The 13,258-nt window shown below is 41.1% G+C and overlaps 1 protein-coding gene across 2 annotated transcripts in view; it reads right to left on the bottom strand.

The window, feature by feature from the left end:
- Positions 1-2,217: 2,217 nt before the first annotated feature.
- Positions 2,218-13,258, bottom strand: part of LOC118149973 (uncharacterized) — an 81,522-nt gene continuing 70,481 nt past the window's right edge. For both annotated transcript variants that reach the window (XR_013530585.1, XM_078358589.1), the window contains exon 4: positions 2,218-2,349. The gene's annotated coding sequence lies outside the window, so the exon portion shown is untranslated. The remainder of the gene's footprint in view (positions 2,350-13,258) is intronic.

The raw sequence follows: 13,258 nt of genomic DNA, 5'->3' as shown, positions 1-13,258 counted from the left end.
AATCGGCTTGAACTGGGAGGCAGAGGTTGCCGTGAGCTGAGATGACACCACTGCACTCCAGCCTGATGACGTACTGAGACCCTATCTCAAAAACAAACAAACAAAACCCACCAAACTGTACCCCAATCACTTTGAGTGCATGTTCTCGAAATCTCCTGAGGGTTGTGTCACAGCCCATTGATGACTTATATTTGCCTGAGAATAAATCTCTTCAAATATTTTACAGAGTTTGCCTCTTTTCATAGAAAAAAGTCTCCTTGGCATTTTTCTACAGCCAGACTTGGGTACACTGCAATATATACTCTTTTAAGCCTTTTTCCCTCCAGCAATTAATTAGTTGATTTCATGAAAACCTTAGCTCATCTTCCAAATCAAAGTAGAATGCATGTGTCACTCTTAGAAAATTTGTTCTTTCTACAAACAACAAGTTTTCAAAAGATTTAAATTTCCAGTGGTCCTTTAGAAGTGTCTGCAAGATGTAATTTATGGGATGTTTCCTACTTTCAGAAAATGAGGGTGTTTTCTTGGAGCCAATTCATCACCCACAATGGTCTTGCTGCAAAACCCTATAGTTTCCCGCAAGATTCAAGCATTTCCTTACTTCTCGATGGTCAAAATGCCAGGGCTTCTGATACTCAGGACAGACTCACCGTCTCATACATTTTTAGATCGACTTCACTTTCTGAATTTACATATTTTAGGCATGAGGCTATGCATGTGTTTCAACCAGTTTTCTAAAATATGAAAAGACAATTTTGTTTCTTGCTAAGACTCTGTTGAACATCTTTTGGGACCCGAGGTGGAGCTTTTTATATCCTTCTGCTCTCCAGTTATAGGTTACTGTGTCCCTATGTCCAAGTCTCAAGTTTATTTCTCCTTCTCATTCACTCCTTTACTATGAAGGGGTCCACAGCTAGACTGCAGTGGGGTTTAATGAACTACAACCCAGGGGACAGTTCTAGCCTGGCATCTATTTTTGTTAACTAAAGTTTTATTGCAACACAATGACCTCCATTCATTTGCTTGTCTCTGTTTTCACACTACAGTGGGAAAAAGGAGTAGTCAGAAGTAGATGGAGACCAGATGGCCTGAAAAGCCAGAAGTATTTATTTCCTGGCTCTAATTTCTTTTCTTTTTTTTTTTTTTTTTTTGAGACTGAGTCTTGCTCTGTCGCCAGGCTGGAGTGCAGTGGCACGATCTTGGCTCACTGCAATCTCCACCTCCCAGGTTCAAGCTATTCTCCTGTCTTAGCCTCCTGAGTAGATGGGACTACAAGCACTCACCATATGCCTGGCTAATTTTTGGTATTTAAGTAGAGACGGGGGTTTTCACCATATTGGCCAGGATGATCTCGATCCCCTGACCTCACCGACCACCTTGGCCTCCCAAAGTGCTGGGATTACAGGCATGAGCCACCGTGCCTGGCCAAAAGGAAAGTTGCCAATTCCTGGACTAATGGAGCATTCATAGTGAAAATATTTACGTTTTCTTTCAATAGGGAAACATCACATTACTTCTAGAATCACTCCAAACTGCATATGCTGTGAGGATTTTGCAGTTTGCCCGTTTCTTTATTTTTTATTCTTATCTTGACACACAAATAACTTCATTTTCAGATTGCACTTGTTATTAAGAAGGCGATTTAAGGCCTAAAAAGTAATGGACAGTCTTGTTTATAAATGCTATTCTTTAATATACAATGAATCACCTAGTTACATGAGTAAGGGGGAGTGTCAGGGAGAATTGTCTGAATCTCTATTCGTTTGCCCCAGTTCTCTGCCATGATTTATCATTGTTAACCTTTCTCCTGTCTGCTAAAGTGAACCCCACTTTCACCTATTTGTAACTTGTTTTGCTATATTGCTGTACATTGCTGCTTAAAAAAAAACTATTTTAATTTTCCCCAAACTTTCTTGATAATTGGTGATGGTACAAAGTATGTATCTAATGAAACATGAACCCAGGAAAATATGGTTTTAGAGACAAATCTTACTTTTTTCAATCAACATAAAAAGCAGCATGCTTATTTACCAACTAGTAAAACTTTATTACTTTTCTCAAATGCCACAAAAATTATTAAAGAAAAGCTTTCTAATTTGATATTTAAATGATTGCAGAAAACAAATGGGCATTTGACATCACCTGTCTTCCATTGCGCGCTCTTTGCCGGCCAAGTTACTGATATTTAACAGTACCAGTCCGCCATCTTGTGGTGTGTTGCAGTTACTGTTCTTTTCTACCACTAAGAAGTTTTGTATAGTGGCTCCGGCCAGTTGTCCTGGCGCTTGAGGAGGCGAGTCTATGAGTTCAAGGCCAACCTGAGCAACATAAGAAGCTCTCATTGATTAACTAAAAAGGAAAAAAAAAAAAAAGGAGTTTGGTATAGACCCATTAAATTACAAGACACCAGCCTATCATACATTTCATCTGTGATTAAATCATATAGAACAATAATCAATATATTCTGAACTTTCACAGTGAACTTCTAAAATGACTCTAGACCATAATGAAATATGATTATCACTGTTTGACACCCACCCTGAATTCCCAAGAACAGTAATAAATCTGCCATCCACTTTTGGTCCACACGACTACTTTGTAGGACAAAGTCTAAAATTATCATATTCTTGCATATCAGGTTTTTTTGTTTGTTTGTTTTGTTTTCAGATAGAGTCTCCCTCTGTTGCCCAGGCTGGAGTGCAGTGGCACTATCTGGCCTCACTAAAACCTCTGCCTTTCGGGTTCAAGCAATTCTGCCTCAGCCTCCTGAGTAGCTGGGACTACAGGCGCATACCACCACACCCGACTAATTTTGTATTTTTAGTATAGACGGGGTTTCACCATGTTGGTCAGGCTGGTCTCTTGATTTCCTGACCTCGTGATCCACCCAACCTCCGCCTCCCAAAGTGTTGGAATTACAGGAGTGAGACACCGTGCCCAGCTGCATATCAGCTGTTATAAAGAACTTCTACCTAGTCTGCTTTCCAACTTGGAGATTTGAATACATACATAACTGTAAATGTTTTTATCAAAGGACACATAAAAATTCTCCTAAGTAGAAAAATGAAAAGTTGTTCTATTCAAAATAATTATTTCGCTTTTGTGAAAGTCAAATCTACACCACAGTATCTGGATGCTTCCATTCAAGGGGAGTTTTGGAAACCCATTCTGACTCCTTGACTTTGTGAATTCATTGGTTTGGGGTAAAGTACAAGACTCATAGCTCCCATAGAGCAGTGATCCCCAATCTTTCTGGCACCAGGGACCAGTTTCATGGAAGACATGGGGTTTGGTTTCAAGACTATTCAAGCACATTATATTTATTGTGCACTTTATTTCTATTATTATTACATTGCAATATATAAAGAAATAATTATACAACTCACTATAATGTAGAATCAGCAGGAGCCCTCAGCTTGTTTTCCTGCAGCTAGTCAGTCCCATCTGTGGTTGATGGGAGATAGTGACAGATCATTAGGCATTAGATTCTCATAAAGAGCATGCAACCTGGATCCCTCGAGTGTGCAGTTCACAATAGGGTTTGCAATCTTATGAGAATCTGATGCTGCTGAGCTGAGAGAAGGCAGATCTCAGGTGGTAATGCTCACTAGCCCACCGCTCACCTCCTACTGTGTGAACTGGCTCCTAATAGGCTACGGACCAGTACCAGTCCCTGACCCAGTGGTTGGGGACACCTGCTATAGAGTATATTTTGGCACTTGTGAGACCAGTTACCTGTAATACCTCCAAGAGATACAGCAGGAGTTAATTTCTCTTTTGTTACATATTTTCTCTTTTTTATGTTTATACTTTTCCCTCTCTCCACGATACTCACTGAGTTCAGATTCTGGAGTTCAGACAGTTTGGGATCTTATATATATTTATATATATGCAAGTTCTACCACTTTGTTTTCTTTTTTCTGTTCTTTTTTTTTCTTGAGACAGAGTCTTGCTCTTGCTCTGTCACCCATGCTGGAGTGCAGTGGTGCAATCTTGGCTCACTACAATCTCCACCTCCCAGGTTCAAGCGATTCTCGTGTCTTGGCCTCCCAAGTAGCTGGGATTAGAGGTGCACACCACTGTGTCCAGCTAATTTTTGGTTTTGTTTTTTTGTTTTGTGAGACAGAGTCTCCAACTGTCGCCCAGGCTGGAGTGCAGTGGAGTAATCTTGGCTCATTGAAACCTCTGTCTCCCAGTCCAAGTGAAACTCCTGCCTCAGCCTCCCCAGTAGCTGGGATTACAGGCACTTGCCAGTACACCCAGCTAATTTTTTTGTATTTTTAGTAGAGACGGGGTTTCACTATGTTGGCCAAGCTGGTCTCAGTCTCCTGACCTTGTAATCCACCCACCTTGGTTCCCAAAGTGTTGAGATTACAGGCGTGAGCCACCACACCTGGCAATTTTAGTATTTTTAGTAGAGATGGGGTTTCACCATGTTGGCCAAGCTGGTCTCGAACTCCTTACCTCAGGTGATCTGCCCGCCTTGGCCTCCCAAAATGCTGGGATTACAGGTGTAAACCACCGTGCCCAGCATCTACCACTTACTTTCTTACCAGGGATTTCTTGAGTAAATTACTTTAATACATTCACCTTGTCTATAGTATGGAAATATTAATTGTGACAAGCCCACATAGCTATCATGAGGACTTAATACAATAATGAAAGTAAGGTGCTTAGCATGAGCCTGGGGATAAAGGAAGAGTTTAACAAATGTTGTAATCAGTATTACTTTCTGATTTCTGAATATAACATATTTTCATCGTATCTATCTCTCCTTTCCTTTCTCACTGCCTACTTTTTTAGTGTATTTTTGGTCTGCTTTTATTAATTTTTTGTTAGTGTTTGGCTTTGCTTACTTCATGGCAGTGAAAAAACTAGATTTTAAAGAGTGGGTTCCTATTTCAGGACCCTGTATTCTAATGGATTTATTGCTATTTCTAATACAGGAAAACTGCATTATAGGACTGTTCCCAGACAAAACTGAGTGTCAGGCTGCTATTTCTGATGGCCCAATAACGAGATGCAGATGAACACAGGAGGAAGAGAGTTTTTATTTCTACAACTAGTTGCAGGGAGAAGAACTAGAAATTATCACCAGACCAACTCAAAATTACAAAGTTTCCATAGCTTATATACCTTGTAAGCTATATATCTACGTGTAAGTGTGCATTCATGTAATGAAATACATGATTAACTTTTTTTTTTTTGAGATGAAGTCTCACACTGTCACCCAGGATATAGTGCAGTGGTGCGATCTCGGCTCACTGCAATCTCCGCCTCCTGGGTTCAAGCAATTCTCCTGCCTCAGCCTCCCTAGTAGCTGGGACTACAGTCGTGCACCACCACGCCCAGCTAATTTTTTTGTATTTTTAGTAGAGACAGGGATTCATCATATTGGTCAGGATGGTCTCAATCTCCTGATCTCGTGATCTGCCCACCTCGGACTCCCAAAGTGCTGGGATTACAGGCACGAGCCACCGATCCAGGCCCAACTTCTTTTAATCTATAACTAAGGTCTGAGTCCTGAAGACCTTCCCCTGGAGCCTCAGTAAATTTACTTAATCTAAATGGGTCCAGGTGCTGGGGTGATTACCCTTATCTTGTCTCCTGCTAAATCACAGAGGTTTGGGGAGTTCCTTCAAACCCCTAATAAACTTGTTTGTGGAGGCCTAAGGAGTTTCTTCAGACCCCCAATAAAACTTGTTTAATCCCAAATGGGTCCTATTAAGGATTCCTTGTTATTTTGTTATGCTTTCAGGCCCAGGAAAAGCCTAGGCAAAACTCTTGGTGGGCTTTTGTTACATTCCAGTCTTTGTATAAGGGTGCTGGCTTTTAATACTTAACCACTGACTCAGTACTGAAACAGTTGTTATGGAGGCCTGCATTAGTGAGAGCTGGCCTGCCACAGGACCAATATGTAGAAATAGTGAGGTGTTTTTGTGCTGCTCAGGTATACATTTTTGGACACCCTTTTATTGGAGAGCTGAAAGAGAAGCCTACTGATGTTTTTAAAGCATGTATATAAGTATACTTACATAATACCTATATATGTATTAGATCTGGTGCTAAAATAATTGTGGCTTTGCCATTAAAGTGATGCAAAAACTGCAATTACTTTGGCACCAGCCTAGTCAGTACTTACTCTGTTTTTTCCACTGGTCAGAAGATTCTTTACATTTGGAAATTTCTAATGCAGGCTAATTTTGTGAGAAAAAACTCCCACATCATGCATCTGCCCATTTTAGAGGAAAGATAAGCATTGAATATGGTACAACATCAGTGGATGGAACAGAAGCTGCAGCTAATTGAGAGTATTTTCTTGTCTATAGCTCCATCAAGCATTAAGAGAGACTTTCTATGGCCAGCTCCAGCTGAAAAGTGCTTATCAGAACCTTTATTTTGGGGGTGCTGTGCCATTATGTCAAGATTCTAATAACACTCAAAATTGGAGCCTAAAACTTCTTGATTCTTCTTGTACAATTTATATTTGGAGGGGTTTCAGTCTCCTCATTAGATGTAAACAAGCCCAAAATCTGCTGGGGTTGGGGGAGATGTTTTTCAAGCAAGTAACTCAAGATAATATTTGATAGATAGATATCTGCCTATTCCTTTGCTGGTCGCCACGACTGTTGTCTGTTACCTAGGAATTAAATGTTGAGTGGCAAGGTAGGATCACTATAGTAACTGGAAGGGCATTGGAGCGATGAGAATGTGGGAAGATGTTAAATTTAGATCAAAGTGAGTATATGTCACATTATCAATCCTATTCCTGTCGGAGCTAATTTTCTTCAACAGATCTTCCTTATACAACACATAAAAGGCCCTTTTCTCTCCTTTGTGACAATTGTCAAAACTGTTCAAATTAGCAAGTTTGGTGTTTTTGTTGTTTTCAGAAATAATTGTTTTGTTTCTCTTTTTTCAAAATGTAACTTAGAATAACCATGTTCTTATACAATTTAGCTCTTGCTGGATGATAAACAGTACAAATGTCTACTGTCTTCTGGAAACATACTTTGAAAGCATTCTTTTTATATTTTTAATATCAGAAATACACCATCTGACCCGCATTCTGACTTTGCTGTGAATCATTTTAAGCTGGAATGTTTTAGAATTTTAGCACTTTTTGTGGCATTAACTTTCCTACCCACAAACAGCCTTCAGACTACCCAGATGAGATCAAACAGTTGATGGCATTTATATTTTTCTAGGAGTCAGAAAGAAAAATGTAATCCCACAACATTCAATGCCTTTTGAGGAAAGAATTAAAAAGTGATCATATGGCTGGATGGTTGACGTGAAAGACAGAAAATTCTTCCATCTCTATTTAGTGTTCCCAAACTTCAGGCAGTCTTTTTTATTTTTTTACTTTTTTCTCTCCTCACACCCCGCCACCCTCAGAATTATAATTAGGGACTTGGTGAACAGATCTGACCTTCACTTGTGCTCATTTTTAGTAATATGTAAAGTAGAATGGAGAACTGTTCTGCTTCTTCACAAATGATTGATTCTACTTCTTTGATGTTCCCAACACAAATCTGTGGGTGTTGCCAATTGTCTCACAAACAGTAAACCCCAGAAGGCAAACTGCATTGCAAGTAGTGCAAACCACATGTTCCTAGCTACAAACTTGCCTATTGTTGTCTAAAAATAACCAAAGCTCATGACCCAGCTTTTTACTAGACTTTCAAAGAAGTTGACCATCCTTGGATTGTGTCTCTAGGAGAGATGGGTGAAGGGCAAAAAGACCATTCTTTCTTTCCAACCAGATCCCGTGAAAAAGCAGGAGATTCACTAAGGAGTGGATAGGGTAGTGTTCCCATGGTTCAGTATGACAAGTTAGATACAGTTCATAACACTCTAAATATATTACTATCTCCCTCTGTTCTGTCCAAAAAGTCCAAGGAGATTGAGAGTCTGTTCATAACCAAAAAAGCAACAACCCTACTAATAACTAATCCAGACACACAAAGAGTTCAGAGGAGTCTAGAGGCAAAGCATTTACTTCCCAGTCTATTGCCCGACAGTCCTTACAGAGTCTTGGGTGGGTACCTGGGAGTCTCTTTCTTCTGCAGTCTCCCTCCTCTCCCTGTCTCAACAATGGAACAAAAGCTTCAACTACTTGAGGGCAATTCCTTGTCTACAGCTTCATTAAGCATTAAGAGTGACTTTCTAGGCCAGTGCCAGCTGAAAAGTGCCCATTTTAGAACTGTCTCCTCTCTCTGGGGCTCTGGCTCCATCTTTCAAGTCCTGAGGACTGTTTTTCCTTAATAGCTCAACCCTCCTTGGGCTTGGATTTTCCCTTCTAAGAATAAGCTTAGCCATTTTAGAATCTTCTGATTGGAGCATTTAAGATAAAGATGAACACTTTTTCTTAAGACATTGACCACTGCTGATAGTATAACATTTATACATTTGTTTGTTTGTTTGTTTGTGAGAAAGAATCTTGCTTGTCACCCAGACTGTGGAATGAGGCGGTGCAATCACAGCTTATTGCAGTCTCCAAATCCTAAGCTCAAGTGATCCTCCCGCCTCAGCCTTCCAAGTAGTTGATGTGTGCCACCACACTTAGCTCATTTTTTCAATTTTTCATAGAGACAGGGTCTGCCCAGGCTGGTCTCAAATTTCTAGGGCTCAAGTGATCCTCCCTCACCGTGGCCTCCCAAAGTGCTGGGATTACAGACATGAGCCACCATGCCAGACCAACATAGTTACCGTATTTAAAATTTCTTTCCCTTACATCTGTACAATAAAACTCCCTTTACAGAGGTATAGAAGAAAGGAAGAAATCAGAACAGAAATATATTCACTCAAAACATCCAAATATAGGCCAGGCACGGTGGTTGATGCCTGTAATCCCAGGCACTTTGGGAAGCCGAGGCAGGTGGATCAAGAGATCAAGACCATCCTGGCCAACATGGTGAAACTCCGTCTCTACATAAAATGCAAAAATTAGCTGGGCATAGTAGCACGTGCCTGTAGTCCCGGCTACTCAGGAGACTAAGGCAGGAGAATTGCTTGAACCTGGGAGGACGAGGTTGCAGTGAGCTGAGAATGCACCACTGCACTCCAGCCTGGACAAGAGAGTGAGACTCCATCTCAAAAAAAAAATCCAAATATAAATTTTTGCCGCCTTTGAACTACTAGAATTGTAGCAGATGCTGGGGTACCAAAATGAATAATTCATAGCCATAATCTCAGTGTCTGTGAATTCAGAATTTAACTGGGGATAGAGTTGGCATAGCAAACAGGCATATAAAAAATTAATGGTGTTACAGTCCTGTGAGAACTTTCACCAAGATACGAGCACAGTGTTGTGTTAGCTCTGAGGAAGGCACTATTCCCTGAGAGAGCATGGGCAAGTGGGAGTCAGGCACAAGAACACAAAGGAAAGTACACATCTCGATTCATTTTCCTGGGACTTAGCCTCTCCAGAGCCAACTGCAATGTGGACCTGCAATGAGGACCCATTACACATGGGTTCTCATTCTACACCTGGTGCTTAACTGCTGTGAAACCGACACAGTGACAGAATGCCAAGGGTGGAGAGGACTGGAGGAAGAGGTGGCATGGGTTTGAATAGAGCCATGGTGCTCAGGCCATTATGTGGTGCATTCTTTTCTAGGGCCGCCATAACAAAGTGTCACAGACTGGGTGGCTTAAAAGGCTGGAAGTCTAACATAAGAACTCAGCATATTCAGTTCCTTTGGAGGCCCCTCTCTCCCTGGCTTGTAGATGGTTGTTGTAGGGGCAAAAAGGTATAATACCTCTTCCTCACCCATCACAAGGGTCACAGTCAATACTCCTAAACAAGAGATAGGTTAGCAAGAGAAGAGTGTCACAAATGTATTTAAACAGTGTTTTATGTGACATGGAAACTTTCAGAAATAAAGACCCAGGCCAGGTGTGGTGGCTCACACCTGTAACCCTAGCACTTTGGGAGGCTGAGGTGGGTGGATCACTTGAGGTCAGGAGTTTGAGACCAACCTGACCAACATGGTGAAGCCCCATCTCTGCTAAAAACATAAAAATTACCCATGTGTGATAGTGGGCACCTCTAATCCCAGGTACTTGGGAGGCTGAGGCAAGAGAATCTCTTGAATCTGGGAGGAGGAGGTTGCAGTGAGCCAAGATCACACCACTGCACTCTAGCCTGGGCGACAGAGAGAGACTCTGTCCCAAAATAAAAAAAATTTAAAAAAAGGAAAAAAGAAAAGAAAAAGAAATGAGGACCCAGAAACCCTGTGTATAACCCTATGTATTTTTATGCTTAGGTTCAATGAAGAATAGAAATGTGGTTGGACAAAAATGGCATGCTCTAAGGGTAATTAACTGAGGAGGCAACTTAGCAAGGCCTGTTTGTTCAAATTCTTTTTGGCCTCTCTGTGTAGCATTCCTTTCCCCGGGTACAGGTCAGGACACCTGTCACATGAAAGCCTTCAAGGGAAAAATAAGACGGTCAGAGAGTGGCATTTTTGGGTTTTATAGCTTGCTTTGGGAAGAGGAGTTCTAGTTTCTATGACCTGCCTTAGAGGGAAAAGGAGAGAGAAAGAGAGAAAGGAAGGTAAAAGAAGGTCAGAGAGACCTTGCTTCTGAGCTCTCCCTATCTCTTTCAGTTCAAAGTACTCAGCATGCCAAGGGGCCATACTTTACAGTATCGTGTCCTGAGCCCCAAAGGTGTTGTCTTGTAATGTCTTCACGTGGTCTTTCCTTTGTGTATGTCTCTGTTATAATCTCCTCTTCTAATAAGGACAGCAGTCATATTTGATCAGGTCCAACCCTATGACCTCATTTTACCTTAATCCTCTCTTTAAAAGTCCTGTCTCGCCGGGCACAGTGGCTCATGCCTGTAATCCCAGCACTGTGGGAGGCCGAGGTGGGTGGATCACGAGGTCAAGAGATCGAGACCATCCTGGTCAACATGGTGAAACCCTGTCTCTACTAAAAAAAATACAAAAAATTAGCTGGGCATAGTAGCGCGTGCCTGTAATCCCAGCTACTCAGGAGGCTGAAGCAGGAGAATTGCCTGAACCCAGGAGGCGGAGGTTGCAGTGAACTGAGATCGCGCCATTGCACTCCAGCCTGGGTAACAAGAGTGAAACTCCATCTCAAAAAAAAAAAGAAAAAAGTCCTGTCTCCAAATACAGTCACATTCTGAGGTACTAAGGGTTTAAATTTCAACATATAAATTGAGGTAGGGGGGAATATAATTCAGCCCAAAACATAGGGTATTGAAACAATGGGGAAAGTGTGATAAGAAAGTTTCAGCTATGAATTGCTCCTTTGCGGGGTGGGGGGAGAGAGAGAGAGAAAATTCCTGGTTTTCTTGGAGTTTTGAAGAAGGACTAAGATTAGGTGGGGATGGCCAACAGGTTTTAACTTAAGTGCTATCCGTCATAGATTGGTTGGAGCAGCCTGGAGCTCTGCATTAGGGAGTCAGGAGGAGAAAACAGAACAAATTGGTTGTCCTCCTATAGGATGACATTTTCCTTCATGTCCATTGGGAAAAATAAACTTGAGAAATAAAATCAACAAACGCTGTGACATTCTGCTATACATATAGTGTGACAATCAAAATTGCCACTATTTCTTATTCTACCACCATTTATTTTTTGTAAAATCATTACCAGTTATTAATTGCCTACTAGTTCAGTCCAGCAGAGAAGTTATGGGCATGGGCCCTAGAGTCAGACAATCTTGCATTTGGGTTCCAGCTCTACTACTTTCAATGTGACCTTGAGTAGTTCAACTTCTCTGAGCCTCATTTTCTCATCTAAAAAATGGAAATAATGATTGTATCTTCCTAAGATTACTGTAGTGAGAATTATATGAGACAATAAATGTAAAAATTATTATTGTTTCTATCAATATTTTTCAAGGACTATACATAGTGGTGTTTTATGATTTTTTTTCTTTTTTTTAGAGATGGGGTTTCACCATGTTAGCCAGGATGTTCTTGATCTCCTGACCTGGTGATCTGCCTGCCTCGGCCTCCCAAAGTGCTGGGATTACAGGTGTGAGCCACCACACCCAGCCTATGATTGTTATCTTTTTTAATTTATATAAAAATCTTGGCTGGGCGCGGTGGCTCATGCCTGTAATCCCAGCACTTTGGGAGGCCGAGACGGGTGGATCGAGAGGTCAAGAGATCGAGACCATCCTGGTCAAACAAGGTGAAACCCCGTCTCTACTAAAAATACAAAAATTAGCTGGGCATGGTGGCGCGTGCCTGTAATCCCAGCTACTCAGGAGGCTGAGGCAGGAGAATTGCTTGAACCCAGGAGGCGGAGGTTGCAGTGAGCCGAGATCACGCCATTGCACTCCAGCCTGGATAACAAGAGCGAAACTCCATCTCAAAAAAAAAAAAAAAAACCTTATGAAATCTTTTTGTTTTCGTTTTTTTAGACAGGACTCTTGCTATTTTTGTTGCCCAGGCTGGTCTGAAACTCCTGGACTCAAATAATCCTCTTGTTTTGGCCTCCCAATGTGCTGGGATTAGATACATGAGCCACTGCACCCAGCTGAGGCATACATCATTATGCCTAGCATCTTTCTATTCCACCCACCCTTGCTATCACTGAGGATGATTTCCACAAAGAGATTCATTAAGAGCTTTACACTCTGAAACTAATAGAAAGGGCAGCTTCACAATCATGTCCATCCTCTCTTTTTTGGAGGGTGCATTGTACCCTGTGTATAGCTGCTCTGGCACAGTTCCTACGACAACCTCTCCCTGGGATATCTGTCTGCTCTCCCCAGACATCCATAGTACTCATGGTTCTTCTTGTTAATAGAAAAAAAAAACAAGCCTGTTACATACAATTATAAGGGCTACCTTTTGCTAATGGGGAATCTCTTTTTATTTTTTCTTTTTTTGCCCACTTGCAACTGTCTTGATTGAGTTATAGCTAATGGAGAATCTCTAAAAGAGCCATGATGCTACAACAATCAAGACAGTAAGTTGTTTCAAACTGTTTTATTTAAATGCTACAAAGCCCCATATATGCTCATGCCTTCCAAAATAATAATTGGTGGCTTGCACAATTGAATCTCAGTTATTAACTAATGTAATGTAATGTAATGTAATGTAATGAAGCAGAGGTACAGTCATTTTGATGTTGGGACTTCATAAAATTTTCTTTTTGATGTTTCTTTTAATTTCATTGTGTGTTGTTATTAGCTTTGCAATACTATAGTATGTAAACACTGGGAACTCTGTGTGCAGCAATTAACTCTAATTTGTACCCTAGGGATCAATTAG

Source organism: Callithrix jacchus, chromosome 21 (genome assembly GCF_049354715.1).
Source record: "Callithrix jacchus isolate 240 chromosome 21, calJac240_pri, whole genome shotgun sequence".
NCBI classification, from domain to species: Eukaryota; Metazoa; Chordata; class Mammalia; order Primates; family Cebidae; genus Callithrix; species Callithrix jacchus.
The sequence above is the reverse complement of the archived record's forward strand: the minus strand, read 5'-3'. Positions and strand labels throughout refer to the sequence as shown.